General features: G+C 33.7%; 2 protein-coding genes across 6 annotated transcripts in view; one reads left to right on the top strand and one right to left on the bottom strand.

Moving 5' to 3' along the window:
• The window catches only part of LOC120425715 (synaptobrevin-1), a 43,412-nt gene that overhangs the window by 12,728 nt on the left and 18,334 nt on the right, over positions 1–12,350 (bottom strand). The gene's annotated exons all lie outside the window — the stretch shown is intronic.
• LOC120425696 (chondroitin sulfate N-acetylgalactosaminyltransferase 1) overlaps positions 1–12,350 on the top strand; it is a 40,270-nt gene that overhangs the window by 1,408 nt on the left and 26,512 nt on the right. The window lies entirely within an intron of this gene.

The raw sequence follows: 12,350 nt of genomic DNA on the forward strand, positions 1-12,350 counted from the left end.
GCAAGGTTGTTAATCGATAGAATTATCGTCGATAATATTATCGTCTAACGATAACGATAATGGTTTTTCACAAAATACCATATTTTCTCGAAAATACTCAAATTTTTATAATTCGCAATATGGGTATCAAAAAAAGTATTTGAAGTGCGGCACGGAGCGACGGCGCCGGATACCCATATTAACACATAGAATTTTAGAGCGCCCGCCGCGGGATTCGAACCAGCAACCTCTGGATTGTAAGTACAGTGCGCGGTCCGATTGATCTACACGGGCGGGGGGTATCAAATGGTTCAAAATTTTGGATGCATATCCACTGTTCTAGAGTTTTTTGGATTAAATACTAAAATTTTCATAAATACCGTATTTTCTCGAAAAAAAACTCAAAATTTTAATGATTCGCATTATGGATATCAAACGATTCGAAATTTTGCATGCATTTTTACTGTTTAAGAGTTTTTTTTTGAATGAAATACTCAAATTTTCATAAATACCGTATTTTTTTGAAGCTACTCAAATTATCATTATTGGCAATATGGGTATCAAACGAAGTGAAATTTTACCTGCTTTTTCATTCAAAAAACTCTAAAACAGTTAATATACATGCAAAATTTCAAATCGTTTGATACCCATATTGTGAATTAAAAAAATGAGTATTTTCGAGACGATAACGATAGAACTATCGTTATCGTTATCGAACCTCGATAATTTTATCGTTAACAACCCTGATTTTTGTCAAAACTGATCGAAAATCATTGTTTTTTTTTTCATATGACTTCAAAATTTAAGAGGTTTTTTTTCGCTAAAATGTTCATCAATGTTGAAATTCTGACTTGTAATTTAAATTTTTGATTTTTTATTTTTTGCAAGATTTTATTAAATACATATTTTATTTATAAAATTGAAATTGGGATTGCCTCAAAAGGCCGAAACTCAAAAGGCAGAATCTCGGAAGGCCGAAATTCAAAAGGCCGAATATTGTCTTTTGCCCAGAAGGCAGAACGTCTCAAAAGGCCGAATGTCTCGAAAGGCAGAATGATTACGGAATTCAGAATGTTGTTAATATTTTCACGATTTTCATTGATTATGATGTTCAAAGATACAGTAAACTAATGAACTGTGTTCTTTTTTATAATTTTAGGCAAAATAAGTACATAATGAGTACATTCTGTTTATCTTTACCGATCATATTGTTACCATGCATACAAATGAGTAGAGTAGAATGAATTAAAACATTTCAAAAGTGTTTCAATCTTGTTGTTGATTGAATTATGGTGACGATAACCGAAATTTGATCATTCGTCACCACTTCTTTTTCTCGAAACCAATGTTTATACATAACTATGGTTTAAAATAATAATAATAGCAAACCACGCCCAAAAATTATGAGATTCGGCCTTATGAGAATTCTGCCTTTCGAGTAATTTGGCCCTTTTGAATTTCGGCCTTACGGGATTCGGCTTTTTGAGATTCTGCCTTTCGTAGTAGACTCATAAAATTTGTACAAACTTTATTTTAAGTTTTTCATTCTTCGGTTCTGGTCGAGGTTAAAAATAAAAAATTAAATCCAATTTCAAACCTAATTCTAATAACAAAATTACGAAAAACGAATTTACGAAATTATTTTTTCCCTTATAGTTTACCTCTTTTCCGATCCGTGGTCTAGAAATCCATTATTTTTGGAAAAAATAAAAGAGTTTTTTTCGATATTTTTTTTTTATTTTTTTGGTTTTCTGTTATTTTTAAAGAAATTGTTTCTTCCATTTTTTAATTTGCAATTAAAATTAGCATAGGCCTTATGTAGCAAGTAAATAGTTTAAGTACTCAAAAATTTCTGTAAAAAAAATTAACAAAACCAATTTCCCATAAGTTTGCCTTTGACAACATTTCAATTGGAAGTATGGGTTTACAGATATAAGCTTAATCACATTGCTCGTACCTGAAAACAGAATATATACTTTTTTTGACATCTTAAATTTAATTTTAATTTTTCTAACAACGGAATTTTACCAAAAAAAAAAAGAATACTTTTCTATGACTTAAAAGATGCGGTTTTTTGTCCCCGAAAACATTCCAAAATATGGATGTTGAAAAATTGATTTGTAAAAAAAAAGTTAACTAAAAATCCGCATTCTGCATAGTTTTCATCAATTAAGCCTACAACTTTGCAGAAGACACCGAACCTATTAGAAATTTTCAGAAGAATGTTTCATGATGGAAACAACATAACATCGATTTTTTTGGTCCAATTTAGATCACAACGTAAATCAATTACTTAAACCTGGCTCATGTGCTGCTCCTGCCCGGAAAACTTAACCCAACCACAACGGGAAGCCAAATAAAACGCGATGAAAAATGGCCCCAGGAAATAGTTATTGAAGCCAGAGCGTTTCGTTCCAATTTGGAGCAGCAGCAGAGATACTAAACAGAAAGAAAAACTAGCAGGAACAAGAACAAAAAAAACGGACGGAAGGAAACCAAACCGATTTCGAAACGAAATAAATTGCTTCCCTTGTGAAGCAGAACCATGCTAGAAAAATAAAACCCGGATAAGCCCAGGAAGAAGAGGAAGGTTTGCCCAGCAAGTCAGGCTCGCTTTGTTAATAAATTACGGAAGAGGAGCGCCGCCCTGGCCGGAACCGGAAGGCAAATTGCCTGAGCACAGGATGGTGCCGGAAAACCCATTCGAGCTCGTCGGGGAAACCTAAATCGAAACGGACACACTGTGACAAAAAGTATAAATTGTGCCAAGATGACGACGACGATGGACGTCGTCCAAAGCCGAGTCCAAGAGGGGGGAGAGATCGATGAAGAGTGTGTAAACAAAATTGTTCCGCTCACAGTTGGTACGGAACTTCAAAAGACAACGCCAGTAAACGTTGCGATTGCTTTTGTGACCCAATTCCGGCGAGGAGCCTTGTTTTTACGAGGCATTGCAGCAGGAAGTGAAAAATTGAGCTCGAAGCAAATTGGGAAGCAATTTGGTCAGTCAGGAGTAGTACATGAAAGGCAGCAGCTTTACGACTTTGAAGTTGGATTGTAATCTGAGGTGTTTTTAGTTAGAATATTTAGAATAGCTCCAGGGATGCCAAATGTTTTTTTTTTAAGTCGTTGAAGTTTGTATGGGAAAAATCATCAAAATGTATGGAGAAAAGCAACTGTATCAGTTTTTTACCTGTGGAGGGGGCAATAGTCATCCAGTCTTTGTCAATTCTCAGATGTAGGACCTTCATTAAATTTTGAACAAGTTTCCCGAAGACACCATACTTTTAGGATTTTTTTTTTGATGAAAAGTCATAAGCTTCTGAAATGAACAATTTTAGCGCTGACGGCTCTAAGGGCATCTCCACCGCAGAGATCTAATTGCGTGGCAAACCTATCGTTTGGATCCCCAGAAATTCTAGCCGTTTTGTTGATCGAAATCAATAAAACTACATTCTAGCATGATAGAACATGTTTCCAATTGCATTATATGTCCTAATTGTTTACTTACATCAATAAAATATCATTTTCAAATTTTTAAAAGAGTTCATCCGATTTGCTCCCGACATGTTTGCACCCCAACTTTCGCACCGCGGGTAGCAAAGCTAAATTAGCCTTCGAGTTCATTCAGCGAAGAAAAAGTTCATCGGGGATCCGTCGAGTAGCCAAGATAGGTGCTCGAGAAGTCCCCGAGCTGCCGGTGGCTAATTTTTTCAGCGATTTTATGAATTATTTGTCTTTGTTTTGGTTGAAGTTGCATTTATTTTGATTATCAAATTTGAATCAATATTGAAGAAATCAGTAATTTGATTCAAAACGACTTTATTAAATTGAAAAATTGTGCTATTTATCATTATTTAGTATTTTTTTTTTTTAATACAAAATAATCAGCCACCTATATTTGATACAAGCAAATCATCACAGAAAATTTAAACGTTTTTGAATTATGTATTAAAATTCAAATATATATCAAGAATTTTCCTTTTTGTATGCGACTGAAACTCACCAACGTTTTAATAATATTGTATATTCGGTATAATAATATTGAAAATCCCCGCCGAATCTCATGCAGAATTTTGAAATTAAAAGGACAGATATAGTTTTTTGGTCGAAATGCGTAAAAACAGAAGTTGTCTTTATAGCTGTCGGCCACTTTTTCTAGTACCAACCAGCAACCTCTGGATTGTGAGTCCAGTGCGCTGTCCAATTGATCCACACGGATCGAAATGAAGTAAACCAGAATGAAAATAAACTTGACAGTTATCATACAAATATCTATTATCTGACTGAAAAACTCAAAAGTAAAAGATCTTAAATTTGGAAATTCTAATTAAAAAATATGCAGAATTGAATAAAAATTTTGATATTGAAGTTTTTATTTTATTCAGAAATTTCAAGTCGAAATTACAAAAGCTTAAAAATCTGAAATTTAGAAATTCGAAAATATAAATTTACGAAAAACCCGAAATTCTAATATTCAAAAACACTATTTTTATCAAAAATTGAATTCAAAATCAGGAATTTGAAAATTTAAGAATTTAAGAATTTAAGAATTTAAGAATTTAAGAATTTAAGAATTTAAGAATTTAAGAATTTAAGAATTTAAGAATTTAAGAATTTAAGAATTTAAGAATTTAAGAATTTAAGAATTTAAGAATTTAAGAATTTAAGAATTTAAGAATTTAAGAATTTAAGAATTTAAGAATTTAAGAATTTAAGAATTTAAGAATTTAAGAATTTAAGAATTTAAGAATTTAAGAATTTAAGAATTTAAGAATTTAAGAATTCAAGATTTTAAGATCAGGATTGTTAGGATTGCTTGTTTTCAAATCCGTATTGGCTTATTTAAAATGTTATGCTTGAATTTGGCTTTTTACTCAATACAAATGACTTGTCTCTTGCATGTCCGGCAGTAGATCGACAATGCGTTGACCAAAATTAAACAAACACAGCCCCAATCTGACCTAAAAAACTAAACTGCATCACCCCACATTACCAAAAGTCATTTTTCATGCGTAAACTTGCATCACGGGAGGGAAAATATCTCCCAACTTAAAGAATTGAAATCGAAAAATCAATCATCACTCCTAATGTCTCGCCTAATGTAAACATTTACTGACGTGAGCAGGATAAACTCTTTGTTTACAAACTCACATTGGCCCAATTACATTGTTTTGCTTGAAAAAACCATCCGTCAGACGATTTGCTCCCGGTAGATCCCGGAACTATCCTGAGTTTTGTTTAGATTCGGATGAACACGGATAAACTCGAACCTAAATTAGCTCTCGCACAAGCACCGCGGTGGGCTTGACGCGGGTGCCAAATTAGCTTTGCAACGCAATTAGAAACAATTATTTTTAAATGTTGTTTTTACTGTTTAAAACTGGATTTGCTTTTTTTCAAATGTATTTATATTTTGATCGATGGTAAACTTTTTGTTAAAAGTTTTAGATTTGCAATAATTTTTTGGGTAAGAAATTGCTAATAAGGGACCATCCATAAACCACGTGGACACATTTTTGAAATCTTACCCTCTCCCTCCCCTCACTTGGACAGTTTCCATACAAACCTTTTTTTTGTAAAAAAAACGTATCTGCGTACCATTTTAATTGTTCAGAATGCTTATTTTTTTGTACGACCATAATTGGCTTCCAGGAACAAACCTAATAGGCCCCCAAAACCAAAGCTAAAAACTCTATTCGCCACCTACATTCGAGTAGGAGAACTTTGGTGCAAGGTTACGTTTACGGTTTTGCGCGATAAGTGCAAAGGGGAGTGAAAACTATTCTAAGATTTTTTAAAAGAAAATTGATTTTATGGAATAAAATAAAGTTAACAGGAGGTAAGAAATAAAAAGTTCTATCGACTGACTTTTTGATTTTTTTGCTAAGTTGCCTTTTTCATTGAAAATTCTGAGATCCGGATTGTAAACGCGAGAATGAGGTTAGATTGCTAATTTTGAAAATCAATCCAATTATCATTTTTCAAGCAGATCTTTGCTTTTATGGTAGAAGCGACTTTAAAAAATATTTGTCCACTTGAATAATCTACATTCTCAATTGATTAGTTATGTTTTGGTTGATTAAAACATTCCAATATTTTGAATCAGATAATGAACAGGTTAAATCGACCATCACAAAAATAGTTTCGTTTATATCAATTAAGCTAATTATTTCTTACCTGAAAATGGTATAATTTGCTATTAATGTCGATTTTATGATGAAATAAAACAATTTCAAATTTCAAACCAATTTACTCGCTGTAGGTTATAATGAAAACATCACCCCAAGTTTGAGCGACCTCTAGTGGGGGGTAATTTTGACGTTTGATTGCCTATAGAGAATTTACAGCAAAGCTAAAAGACACGTGTCGCCACCTATGAACAAATAGCGTAAACCTATGATTTTTTGAAAAAATGTGTTTTTTCCTTCATAATCAACTTTTTTATAAAACTTATGCCGGATTCGGATGAGAAAAATTATTTCCAACAATTTGGTGTATAACTTTCCAATATTTGTTTGATTTTTCTATGAGAAAACTGTAAATTTAGAAAAAGATAGTAATTTGGACTATTTGGCAAGAAAGTCTGTCAAAAATCAATAAAAATTGTTGAATATACGTTAACACATCTGTTGTCAACTATATAACTGTTTATTTCCTTGATATATACAGGGAAACTAATTTTTTCGTGTTCCAAAACATGTTTTTTAAAGAAAAAGGTCACAAATTTTTGCGCGCCCAAAAGTTGATGTTCATTATTTTAAAGCAAAAAATTTTTCTCGTCTTTTGCAACCAGTTTCATTAAGATTGATGCAGGGAATCATGAGAAATAACCGATTTTGGTCTTCAATCTAGCAGAAAGGAATACGATTTTTGGCAAGTAACCTCATTTTGGCGCCACCTACATTTGAAACACAGTCGCGCTGCAAAACCTCAATTGCTGACAACTCATTTTCATTCCCGAGAGTTTTACATCTTTTGGTTGTCTAACTTTTTTTTTTGCTGTAAAAAAAACGTTGTAATTTCAAACTGACAAATCTTTTCTAAATTTTCGCAAAAAAAAAGTCAAACATTTTCAAAGTCGTGCAAAACCGACAGTACCCGTGTGACGCGAAGCAAGAAATTAGCTCCACCTTCCAGCGACTGAACAGGGTGTCGGAAATGATGCATCCAACGGCCACATCATGGCGCAGGAAAAAAGCTGCATCCGAGGAAAATGTTTTGGAATGAATTCAAATTAATTAAAATGTAAATGAATCTTGGTGCCCCCACCACGACAGGACCCGGGTAAGCTTACTCGGTTGCAACAGAGTGTAGCATTTCCTGGAGGAGAAGAAAAAAAAAGTATGCAAAAAAATACAGCAGGAAAAACAAACACAAACCCGCTGCTGGTGTTGGCCGGTAATTTTGCACGGGGCCAAGCCATGAATTACAGCGTGAAACTGGACACTGAACGGGGTGGATTTTTTTGCCCCAGGAGTTGCCATTAACGTCAGCCCTTATTTATGGGCGCACAGTTTGTGAACCACACAATAATTTTGAAAATTATTATTTTAAACTTTGTTTGCATTTTTTTTCGGTTGCAAACTTGCAAATCACAACTGAATGAAATTTTCTGCTCCGACAAACGCGTGCATTTTTTTTAGAAAGAAAAAAAAGGGATAAGCACGTATCTTTGGCAGGTTGCGGATTCTGTTCTATTTTCAACCATTTGTCGATTGGTTGCAGTTGAAAATGCTTTTAGAAGCTCTAATCTAACGTCAAAATGTGGATGTGTCAACGTAAGATGGCCGGTTAAAACACATGCTTTTCCCCTATTTACGTAGAAATAACGAGAGGATTTCCTGGCATTTAGCTTTCAGTGCTCACACAGCTGGAAAATGGAAATTGGAAGGGGCTTTCACTATGTTCGCATGCATCTAATTAGAAAGCTCTTTTCTTTTAGTCTTATACTTGAGGACGAGAGCATAATAATGTTAATGGGGAAACTTTTTTTTTTTCATCTTCAAAATATACCGGGGTTGCCACCACGGGAAAACCGGGAAAAATTCGGGAATTTGACAGACAATCCGGAAAAACTTTATAACTTCGTTTAAAATTTTTAAACTTTCCTTATGTAACTTCAATTTATTTTTTTTCTCAACAATTTTTTTTCTTGTAAAGCCGTTGCAAATATTTTTAGAAGTTTATGTCCCTCGCCTCTGACCAAAGTCAAGGGGGGGGGGGGCAAAAAAATAAAAAAAGTTAAAAAAAATTATTTGTGAGCCATGGTTTCAACATATGAATGAAAAAAGTGTTTTAAAATACATTATACACCTGTCCAGTTATTTTTTAATCATTAGTTTCCAAAATATCTAAGTATTGACGATCATTTTATTTTGTGCGAAAAAAAAAGTTTTTGCGGTGCTGTGCATTGGAATTTCATAAAAATTCAAAACATTTTAAATCCAGCCCAAACATGCTAAATATGATTATCAATGCAGAAAATTGCATATTAGATTGTTTCCAGTTGATTTAACTTCTATTTTCATTAACCCTCTAACGCCCAGAGCTGTTTGCTTATCGTAAAAATAGTAAATGGCTAAATTTTGGTACAATATTGCAGGAAATACTTTACTTTGACCCACAAACATCGAATTGGTGCAAAAAAGTTGAATTTGAAGTGGTGCACCCATCAGTAATATGAGCAACTTTTTTTAAATCACAAAATCTTGTTTTCTTCAAATCTATTGGTTCAGTTGTTTGAAAATGCTTCGAAATGTGTTAAAAACTACTTAATCTTTGCTGTAAGGCCATATTTCTGAAGTATGAATTACAAATTCAAAAATCTCTGCATTTTAGATTCCTTGATTGGCTCATTCAAAACTCACAAACAACAATTTTCATGAAAAATAAGGAAAATAATAAAACCATCGGTCTAATAACAATGTTTTGTCTTGTTTATAAATAGTCAAAACGTTTATAAACTTTTGTTTTGGTAAAAATAAGCTTTTTCTGTAATTTAGAAAAAAAGTGCTCCTAAATATTTAGTTGCTCATATGGATAAGTGGTGCTCTGGTGCACCAAATGAAAAAGGTTGAAAAACACTCAAAATCGGTCCAAACTCACAATGTTATTCATAGGTTATTCTTGTCCAAGGTTCAAATGATAGCAAAACATTTTTTGTTTCATAAAATTTTGTGTTTGGTAATTTTTATGGACTTTTGAAAACAGGTCTTATTTATTTCCCTAAAATTTGCCCATTTTTGTTTACATTTCGTACTGTAACTTTGCTTGTGCTTGACCAAATTTGATAAAATTTGGGGAGATGTTAGTATACATTCTACATGAACACCTGCAACTTAAAGCACAATGAAAAGTTGTGTCAGTTCCGAGATATTTGAGTTCAAAGTTTAAGTGCTCTGGAGTAACCATGGGCGGAAGAGGGTTAAAATTTTGAGGTTTTTTGAAAAAATATTTTTTTTTGCCCCCTGATTTTTCGGACAAATTTTGAAGGAGGGAGGGGGGGGGGGCGACATAAACTTTGAAAAATATTTGCAACGGCCTATATCTAAATGAATAATTTGGAAAAACTAGGGAAAATTCTTGTATGTCTGGCAGGTTAAGTACTCGCTCCTAACTCCACATAATTGGGTGATTTTCACTGTTTAAACATTTTTTTTGTAAAACAGTTGATAGAATGCTGAATCTGAATCTGCCTTCAAAGTTGAGCCACATTGTCAAAATATCATATTTTGGGTTTATATGTAAAATTACAATAGTTCACATATAATAGTTTAATTTGATTGGAACGGAACAAATCGCTTTATAGAAATAACAGAAGGATTTTTTGTGATCGAAACAACAAAAAATCGTTTTTTTTGGTCCAATTTTGTTTACAACGTGAATCAATTACTTAAACCAGGCTCATGTGCTGCTCCTGCCCGGAAAACTTAACCCAACCACAACGGGAAGCCAAATAAAACGCGATAAAAAATGCCACAAGGAAATAGTTTTTTTTTTTTTTTTGGGAGGGTGATCCAGCCGCACATCGTTGATGTCGAAACCTCTAAACTGGGCCCTCGTCCTGTCACGTCCGTCAGTAGTCTTGTCGTACATTACAACTAGAATCAGATCTGCCAATGAATTAGTACACTTCGACCAAATAAACACTGACGCTGTATGGATCTGACTCTAGAATAAATGCACAGTTGTGTGTTATTCATAAGTCCAAAATGTTCAATTATTCTTCAAGTCCAAATTTTCATTTGCGGATAACTACCTAACTTGAATTGAATACAAGATTTAAAGCAACCTATTCGAAAGCTATTCTTATCTCAAATCCCCGACATTTTAATTAATAGCCAAAAATTCTAGTACGTTTCTTTTAAAACCTGTCTGGCTTCTTTTAAAAAAACAAAAAAAAATGAATAACAGTTCATATTTTACAAGTCGTGAATTGAAAAAGAGACGACCATTTGATCGTCAGAATTCCAGTAGATCCTCGATTCGCAACAATGGTCGATACAATCATAATCCGACAACCGTTAGTTCAACAGATCAACGAACTTAGTCCGATATCATTTCACTATTGATTGATCGAGACTCTACGGAAATTTTGACAAATCATAATGGTTTTTATGCTACTTGAATGAAAATCACCGATTCTGATAGAATTACTAAATTCACTGTTTCTAATTTGGCCCTAAATAACTAAAGGCAAATTCGCAATTCGCAATTTTCAGTGTAAGAACGGGCCTTGACCGATCTTATGCACCAGGTTCCCGACGAACACGCACTGCCCTTACACCTACATCTTACCCTTGCTCTGAGTCAGTACGAGCAGCACGCTAGAACACGCTTTGAGTGTTCGTGCCAGGCATGCACACCTTCTTTTCCGGTTACGCATTTTAACTCGGCCGGGGGTGGTACATTACATAGGGTTTGATGTAAGTATAAGCGCTTAACCATTTATAGTGTGCCTATCAACTTTCAACAAAGCAAAAACTGTTTTATTTTAGTTTGAATTCAAAAACTAATTGTTATTTACTGTGTATTGTTTTCTCCTGAAATCTTTCCTAGTGTTAAGTCGTGTTTATATGTTGCTATTTCTTTTGTCGCGGTGTTTTGTTACAATTTTTGGTCCTAAGCATGTTATAAAAGTTTACCAAAAATACAATAGTAATATTTGTGTTAATCCTTTAACCATTCCATAAATTGAGTAAGGGCTCAAACCTTACTTGTTTGAAAAAAGGGGTGAAGATTGAAAACAATAGACAGTAAAATAGAATTTATTTTATAAAATCAAGAATCAATTGTAAGAGAATGATGATCGTATTTTAAAGAATAAAAATTAGAAGCTAGATGTATTAGATGTAAAATTAGACAATAGTTAATAAAAAGAGATACAAAACAAGCTAAGATTATAGTAATGATAATTTAAAGGACAGATAAAGAATTATTCAAATAAATAAATTCGCAATAAAATCAAAAAAGATTAGGCGAATGATAAATAGACTTGATATTACTAGTACATTAAGGGAAAGTATATTTTTAAGAAAAAAAAAACAAAGTTTGTTACAGCAGTATCAATTGGTAAAAAAGAGTGGAAAAGCTTTGAGAGATAAGAGAATCAAAAGTTAGTAAAATCAAAATCAAATGATTAATATAGAAGAATGAATGAAGAAGTGAGAATCAGTAGAGCAAAATAAAAATAGGAGATAGGTGGTAGCTGAGAATGAAAAGAAGAGAAACCCCGTTGTGCGATGCTTCAGGTACATCCACAGCAGTTGACTCAACATACTGCGAATCGAAACAATACCGTCTACAATCACAAATTACTTCCCTTTCCCACATTGTTGCGCCCCTTTCTTTTAGCCGTCTCGACTCTGACCCGCGGTGGTCAAAGGTTTACGATCCGTTTCCACAGGCCACCAGCTAGGTCATCATGAAAACCAAGCCAACGTGGAGGTAAGAAAATAGGACACTCGCAAGGAACCAGAGCTATACTGTTCTGATCAAGATAATTCGGATGATCTAACAGAACTACGGATGTAGTTAATTACGCTCCTTCCAGGATGTTCCTTACGTGGACGTCAACCGAAGAGCACGCAACAAGGTCAGTGCCATTGCATGCTCTTAGGTATCAATTTTTGGCCTGCCAAAATTCTAGCAGGATTCTAGCAGAAAATTTTGCCGTCTAATTCTAGCAAAATGTTTACATAATTCTAGCAGGATAGCCTGTCAGAACAGTTCTAGCAGGATTCTAGCAGGGTTCTTACAAAACCGGTTGCTTTCACCGGATTCTGCTAGAACCAGTTATTGCATTTGAGTTTTTTTGGCTGATTTTAGCGTGACGTACTTTATGGATGAAGCCTTAGAAGGAATGGCCC

The sequence above is a fragment of the Culex pipiens genome, chromosome 3 (assembly GCF_016801865.2).
Source record: "Culex pipiens pallens isolate TS chromosome 3, TS_CPP_V2, whole genome shotgun sequence".
Classification (NCBI taxonomy): Eukaryota; Metazoa; Arthropoda; class Insecta; order Diptera; family Culicidae; genus Culex; species Culex pipiens.